Source organism: Triticum urartu, chromosome 3A (genome assembly GCF_056163025.1).
Source record: "Triticum urartu cultivar PI428250 chromosome 3A, HENAU_Tu73, whole genome shotgun sequence".
Lineage (NCBI taxonomy): Eukaryota > Viridiplantae > Streptophyta > Magnoliopsida > Poales > Poaceae > Triticum > Triticum urartu.
In genome coordinates this window covers 467,713,310-467,721,863 of record NC_141875.1, presented here as the reverse complement: position 1 = coordinate 467,721,863, position 8,554 = coordinate 467,713,310, and positions in this window count along the sequence as shown.

Sequence of the window (8,554 nt, the reverse complement as noted above, 5' to 3'; positions counted from 1 at the left end):
CACGAAGCCGGCTGACGACAATAAAGAAGATAAAGAGAGAAACTTACCACGGGTGGAGGATTGGCGCGAGAATACGGCGCCTTGCCGTATTGCCAGTCCCCGCCGAGCTTGCAGTTGGCAATGTAATTGACCATGAGCGCCACCTCCGCGTGGGGCATCTCCCATGTGCTCAGCCGGCTTGGGTCGAAGCGGCCGCTCATCTGACACATCATGTGGGGCCGGCTTTGGAGAGGAAGGATCCGGCGCTCCACGAAGGCGGCCACCAAGTCAGCCCCGCGCAAGCCTTCCGACTGAACCAGCACCCGAAGCCGGGAGATGGCGGCGTTCCCGGCCGGAGACAACGACCGGGACCGGAAGCTCCACGAGGGCTGCCTCCCAGCCGGCGGGCCGGCTACGTAAGCTGGCAGATTGATGTAGTCTTCTTGCTCGGCGACGTTCTTCACATAGAAATAAGATCTCTGCCAGACCTTTACCGACTGAATCAGGGGGATGGGCGGGAACGGATTGTTCTCGCTCGCCCTCCTCATGGCGATGAAGGCTCCGCAGGGGGCGGGCACGCCGGCGACGACTGTGCCGAGCTTGCTCTGGAAGAACTCTCCCCAGAGCTCCAGCGTGGGGAGCAGCCCCAAGAAGCCTTCGCAGAGGGAGACGAAGGCCGACAGCAGCATCACCGCATTGGGCGTGAGGTGATGCGGCTGGAGGTTGTAGAAGTCGAGGAAGGAGCGCAGAAACCCGCTCGCCGGGAGGTTGAAGCCGCGCAGGCAGTGCGAGCGGAAGACGACCCGCTCACCCTCCTCCGGTGCCGGCGAGATCTCCTTCGCGGGCGCCAGGCAGACCTGTACGCGGTTGGCGCCGGGCAGACGCCGGGTCTGGCGAAGGAACTCCACGTGGTCTTCATGGATGTTGGAGCCGTCCCAAGAGCTTGACAACGCCATGGGAGCGAGGTGGCGTGGAGGCGCGACGGCGCTGAGACAGGAAGCTGCGGCGACAGCGAAAGGAAGAAGACGAGGGTTAGGAGGGACGGAGCGGGAGGGAGCGCGCGAACCTCTGTCGCTCTCCCTCCTCCCCCTACTTATAGGCTCACGTGGTGGAGCCGAGGAGGCGTGGCATGGGGAAGCGTGGGGATCGATCGTGCCCACTCCTCACGTCCCGCGATTATCGAGCCTTAACGGCGAGGCAAAACTGCCTTGAGAAGGCGAGCGGCCCCTGTGGGCCACGGAAGATCCGTGCCCGGACCAAGGCTCGCGAGTGGCGGGCCCGGGCCTGCGGCGGCGGCGTCCCATCGCGCGCGTCCGCTCGCAGGATCCTGCCGCCACGTGACCGCGAGAGGGCCCGTGGTCAGCACGCAGGTCCCCTCTCCTCCCGCTTACGCGGGGCTCTCTGAAGTCGGCGTACGCCCGCAAAGCCGGCTCTTCAGGAAAGGAAGCTGACCAAGCTTCTTGTCCCCCTGCTCACCTCGGAGCTCGATCAGCTTCGGGGACTACTGTCGGAGTAAATAGCCATGGGTAGCCTGGCCGGCCTCCCCTGGCACTTCTGAAAGAGTTACGAGCCCGCCCGGCTCTCAAGAATCCAAGACATGGGGCCGCCTTCCCCTAGCTGGCTGCGATCAAGGCCGGCTTTCGGAAGGCGGTCTGGGTTTAGCCCTCACGAGAAGGCTGACTCCAAGAAGCCGGCTCCCCGTAAAGCAGTCAAGACCGTACCCACAAAGTTTGCACCCACCTAACGGCGGTGCGACGGGGCGTGGCTACAGAAGAGCCTGCCACCCCCGAATCCCGGGGCACGCCTGGCACAGTGCGCCGTACGGGGTAGGCATGACCCGTCCGGCGCAGCACTGTTGCCATGTTGACCCTGGCCTCACCCACGACGGGCCGCCAGCACGGCCCACAGGCGGTGGGCCGCTTTGAGCAGAGAGACGGCCGAAGGCGGCCACGCTTCCAACCAGTCGGCCCAAGGCAGAGCCGGCTCCCCGCAGCCGGCTTGCCGCCTCCCTCGAAGAAGACGCCCCATTAAGGAGACAAGACGCGGTAAGGCTACAGCGATCGCCCGACAGGTGGCGGTACTGTAGCCGCGCGTACCACGATGGAGCTCACGTCAACAAGATGAAGCCACAGTGACCAGCCGCCGACCAGGCCCAGGACAGTAGGGCCTGCCTGTCGACCAATGAGCAGGCAACTGGTGGGACCCACCAGTCGGCAGGCCCCAGCAGCCGGCGCAGAAGCCGGCGAGCGCAGTCACAGACGGCTGGGCCCCGCGCCCGGCCGGATTACCATTGTACCCCCGGGGGGTAGGCCTATATAAACCCCCCGGAGCACCCATGCAAAGGGTTCGACCCCCTGCTAGTTCTAGACACCATACAAGGAGAAGAAGCAGGCTAGCCGTGCCCTTTCTTCCTCCTCCTCCCAAAAACAGCTCAAGGAGCATTGTGTAGCTAATTCATTCATCTAGTGAGCATGCGGAGACCCCGCAGAGCAGCAGTAGGGGTGTTATCTCCCCGGAGAGCCCCGAAGCTGGGTAAGATCCGCCGGCGTACATGTCTTCGCCTTATCCCGCTTCCAGGCACCGGCGATGTCTTACTGGTTCCCACAAAGATAAGCCACCTGTTGGCATATGTCGCACCCACCACCGTGGAGCCCTCTACCCCCAAGTTCAACCCTTGGTCGGCCTGCCCGATCACTTTTGATCGCGGGGGATCACCCGACTAGTATCCGGCACGGAGGATCGGCTGCCTTGGTACTAGACACAATAATTGACGGATACCATCTCACCCGAGTCCTTATGGACGGAGGCAGTAGTCTTAATCTGATATATCAGGACATAGTCCGTAAAATGGGGATAGACCTGACAAGAATCAGCCAAAGCAATACTACCTTTAAAGGAGTAACACCAGGCCCAGAGGCCCGCTGCACGGGCTCTCTAGTACTAGAGGTTGTATTCGGTTCTCCCGACAACTTCCGAAGTGAAAATTTAAACTTCGATATCGCTCCATTCTGAAGCGGCTATCAAGCACTACTCGGAAGAACAGCTTTCGCTCGTTTTAGTGCAATACCGCATTACGCTTATCTTAAGCTTAAGATGCCCAGTCCACGTGGCATCATCACAGTTAGCGGAAACACAGAGCATTCCTTACGTGCGGAAGAATGTATGGTAGCTTCAGCAGCTGAACACTGAACGACCTCTCCAACCAGAATAAATGATCGGTCGTCAAGACCGCATACACGGCTAGACGAGTCCGGCGCACCACTAGCTGTAACAGCTCAGATAAACCTAAGACTGGGTCGATGGATATACCCCATAGGTGGTGCTAGGGGCTTCCCACATGTAAAAAGGGCTACAATTCGGCTTGACCTTATTTCGATTGAATTTTAATGGTTTATCAAGCATAACTGATTTTTCGCACGAAAACTTTCACCTGGGTTTTTCTCTCTTACAGATGATCATCGTGCTACACCCTTTCCAGGATACGGCACAACGGAGACACAGGCGCAGACGTGCAACAGGGCCCCGTTCAAAGGTTTCTTTTTAGATTAAGACCCTGTGTAAACCTTATTTACTGTCTCTTGTTGCTTCACACCCTCCGGATACTCAACATAACCAAGAGGGATGCTGGCGTTATTGACATTTCGTCACGTCAGACTAATGCATGTACCTGGAAATTCAGGGCTTATTATCGAGGGTGTTACTCAGCCCAGTATACGTTGTAAAGACAGAATACCTTAGGGAGTGTTCGGCGTCGCGAGTTTGGCCTTATATGCATCAGCTCTGAATCATGTCTTTGGTCAAAAGTTGGGTTTTCCTGGCTCCCGTGTTTTGCTACCTTACGTTCCGCTCTATCAGCTAAGGTGGCACCGGGAGAACTATTGCGATTGTGCCCTGGTTCATCTGGATGAGCACCTCAGTAGAGAAAGCCGAAAACTGACTGTCATGATAAAGCGCAAGACTGGTCAACCACTCGAGGACTCAACGGAATCTTCATGATTCCTTCGCATTAACGAAGGACCAGTTTCCCGGTCATGTATGTACGTGCACCGTATTCGGATAAGCGCGGAAGTACCAGGGGCTATATAGTAGCCCCACTGTCAAACTCCTATGGCTAAGTGAAAGTGTTAAAGCAATATAGTCCGATTGCCTTGTTCGCCGCGCTATCACCTCCTTAATGGACCAAGACGTTGGATCAAGTGTGAATATGCATTTTTCAGAACACCCCCGCATTATATGCGTGGGGGCTGAAGTCGACGACTGCAAACTTTCAGCTTATAAACATACATAAACGGCCGCACAGGAGGTATCACAATACTTTCAGGCAAAAGTATAAACATAGCCTTTATAATCCAAATAGCATTGCTTTCACAATTGGGATACATGTCACTCGAACATGATACTCTTCGAGCACTGAGCCTCTATTAAACGAGCGCCTTCTAGGACTTCTTCAAAATAGTGCTCGGCCGAGACCTGGCCTACGGTTGGACCCCTGGTGGCAATAGTGGTGGCATCCATCTCTGCCCAGTATGTCTTAACACGGGCAAGAGCCATCCGCGCACCCTCCATGCATGCCGACCTCTTTGTAGCGTCGATATGCGGCACAACACCAAGGAATCGTTGCACTAAACCAAAATAACTATTCGGCCTTGGTCCTTCTGGCCAAAGATGATCCACGACAAACCTCATGGCAAGCCCAGACAACCTATGGAGCTCATCCCACTCGGCCATTTGCTCATTTAACAGCAAGCCCAGGACGCGTTGGAGCACTGAAATGCGACCAGAACAACTTTTCCACTTCGTGATCTTTTTGATCTTTAAAAAACTCAGTCGCATCAGCAGCACTCATTGCCAGGTCCGAATACGCGTCTGCAACACTCCATAATTGATCCAGAGGGGCATACTTCGGATCTCCGAACTTCGTCCACAACAAAAGGGCTTCCCAGCCGTGATATCTCCGGCTTGACGAAGTTCCTCCTTCGCCGCTTTGATTTTAGAGCGGGTCTCCTTGGCTGCTACCATGGTTTTCTCCAGGTCCGCCCCTTTCGCTTGGCTTTCCTTTTCAAGAAGCTCATACCGGTCGACGACATCCTTCAGCTCAACGACCATCTTGGCTATTTTATCTTCGCTCTGGCGATGAGCAGCCCGTTCAACTCTTAACTCTTCGGCCGCCTTTAGGGCGGCCGCATCACTCCTCCTGGCTTGTTCCTTGGCTCGGGCAAGTTCCGCTCGAAGGGTCTCCATGGTGGCAGCTCCATCTGTAGTCACAACATATTATAGATACTAGCATCTTGCTCCTCTTAATATTTGTTGACCACCGGAAAATACATACCCTGTGCCTCATCAAGCCGGTTGTTCACAAGCGCGATGTCAGCATCTGCCACGTCAAGTTGCCGGCTAAGTCCGGCAAACTCAGCAGTCTGGCCAGCCACGGGACCGTCAGTCGCCTGCACATGAAAGCAGTGCGATCATTACCTGGGATTACGATCCTCCGTTTGCCGCCTCTGGACAGCAACCAGAGTCTCAGGGGCTACTATCTATATAGAGCACACCTATGTGGTACCGTCAATTTTTTATATATATTACTTTGCGTACCACAAAGCCTCTTAGCAGGGTCGTAAAAGCTTCATGCAACCCACTTTTGGCGGATGAGATCCTCTCAACCACCCTACCCATTAAAGTACGATGCTCCTCTGAGATAGCCACTTGCTCCAAAAGACCCATCAGCACGTCCGGTTGTGCACCGGACAATCCCAGACTCTTTCTGCTGCTCTCCTTAGAAGCCGAATACTCCGGTCTTCGGGTGGCTGAAGGGTTACCTTCTGGCCTCGGTGGATCAGGAGAAATCCTCCGTGATGACACCTCAGGGTCGTCCGCCCCAGGAGGCGGGGAGACAGGGGGAGGCGTTTCGCTCTCCATCATCTCCGGAAGAAGATCCCCCGAAGACGAACTCTGTTGAGAAGGGCTACGAGCCGGAGTGCATGATATATGTATCAGTTATTGTCCTCGGAGATAAAGCAGGATATATTTACCAAAAGTACTCTTGATTCACTTACAACTTGGTGGAGGGCTGGCTCGCTTGCGGGCACTGTGGGGTAAGGATGCCCTCCGGGGCAGGGCCCCCTGGCGAAGGTTTCTTCCCTCGTTTGGAAACCTTCATTTCCAAGTCTTCAGGGGCGGTCCTTTTCCTTCCTTGGGGAGAGGGGAATCTAGATTCTTCTCCCCGATTATCCTCCTTCGCGGAGACACTAATTCCCCCGGTTTGGATGAGTAATGCATGAGGCACGCTTTTGGCTTCTTTATCCCTCCCTTTATCTTCCCCTGATGGCACTTGATAAAGTGCGTGCTCAAGCATCCTGGCTAGTACAGGATCCGGTGAGCCTTCGGGAAGGGTGGCCGAACACCTGATCATCTTCGCCTTTCTTATCCAGTCCTGGCCAAGAGCATTTTTTTCAGAATGATGTTATGACAAACGAAAAGATGACGTGTTCGGCCGCAGAATTACTTACATGGGTATCTGGACGATTGCAGTTTAGACCCGCATCCTCGGTGGTGTCCGGACACTTTATTCGTGATCCGAAGAACAATCCATACATCCCTTCGAGCGTCATGCCAAAGAATTGCTGAATAGTTGGCGGTCCTTCCGGGTTGAACTCCCACATACGGAGAGATCGACGTTGGCATGGCATGACCCGACGAACTAGCATAACTTGCATTACCTTGACGAGACTAACGTCCCTCTTGAGGAGATCTCGGATGCAACTTTGCAATATCGGCACGTCATTGACTGGCCCCCAGTCCAGCCCCTTGTTAACCCATGATGCCAGTTATGGCGGGGGGCCCGAACGGAAGGCGGGGGCAGCTACCCACTTAGTACTTCGGGGAGCTGTGAAGTAAAACCACTCCTGCTGCCATAAGTTGGACACCTCCGGGAAGGAACCCTTTGGCCATGGTGCATCGACACCTTTGCTTATTATGGCACCTCCGCATTCTGCGTGTCGCCCATCGATCATCTTCGGCTTCACATTGAAGGTCTTGAGCCATAAGCCGAAGTGTGGGGTGATGCGGAGGAAAGCCTCACACACGACGATAAACGACGAGATGTAAAGGATGGAATCTGGGGCTAGATCGTGGAAATCAAGCCCGTAATAGAACATAAGCCCTCTAACAAAGGGATCAAGACTAAATCCTAGCTCTCGAAGGAAGTGGGAAACAAATACGACACTCCCGTTGGGTTCGGGAGTGGGGATGACCTGCCCTTGAGCAGGCAGCCTGTGTGAGATTTCGGCGGTCAGATACCTGGCTTCTCTTAGCTTCTTGATGTCCTCCTCTATGACAGAAGAGGCCATCCGCCGGCCTTGAAGGTTGGATCCGGACATGGTTGAAGGTCCGAAGCACTTAGCCTGAGCCTTGGGTGTTGGAACTCAAGGTGGGGGAAGGGAAGGATCGAGCGCGAGAAGAAAAGGACAGACCTTGCCCCCTTTATAAAGAGGATGAATATCAAGCATCCTCCGCGTGGCCGTTCGGAACTTGCCTAAAATCGAGGAGTCATACCAGCAGGCGCGGTTGGGTTACCCACACCCGTATTGATGAGAATCCCATGATAAGGGGACACGATCTCTGCTTCGACAAGACGTGCCGAGAAAACCGCCTCGCAATATGTGCAGTAGCTGGTTGAGAAAAACGATTGGAATAAAGACCGGGCCATAGCATGATGTCACGTTATAAAAAGTTGTCAGTAGATTAGATTTGTGGAATTATATACTCTCTACAGTGGTATGTGGAATTTGTTTTGCAGAGCCGGACACGATCCTTGTGTTTAAAATCTTCTATGGAGTATTCGTAGAAGGAACCCGCCTTGCAATGCCGAAGACAATCTGCGCGTCGGACTCATCGTCATTGAAGTCTGGTTCAGGGGCTACTGAGGGAGTCCTGGATTAGGGAGTCCTCGGACAGCTGGACTATATACTTTGGTCGGACTATTGGACTATGAAGATACAAGATTGAAGACTTTGTCCCGTGTCCGGGTGGGACTCTCCTTTGCGTGGAAGGCAAGCTTGGCAATTCGGATATGTAGATCTCCTCCCTTGTAACCGACTCTGTGTAACCCTAGCCCCCTCCGATGTCTATATAAACCAGAGGGTTTAGTCCGTAGGACAACAACAATCATAATCATAGGCTAGCTTCTAGGGTTTAGCCTCTACGATCTCGTGGTAGATCAACTCTTGTAATACTCATATCATCAAGATCAATCAAGCAGGAAGTAGGGTATTACCTCCATCGAGAGGGCCCGAACCTGGGTAAACATCGTGTCCCTTGCCTCCTGTTACCATCCGCCTTAGACGCACAGTTCGGGACCCCCTACCCGAGATCCGTCAGTGTTGACACCGACACTCGGCGGGCATAGAGGGTGTGCGGATGGCCTTTGCCCGTGTCAAGATGCACTGGGCGAAGATGAAGGCCACCGTCGTGGCGACCGAGGGCCCGCCCGAAGGCAAGGACCACCGCAAGCCGGAGCGGTATTTTGACGACGTCCTGGAGGGTTTCCCGGATAGTAGAGGGCCAATGCTCAAAGGAT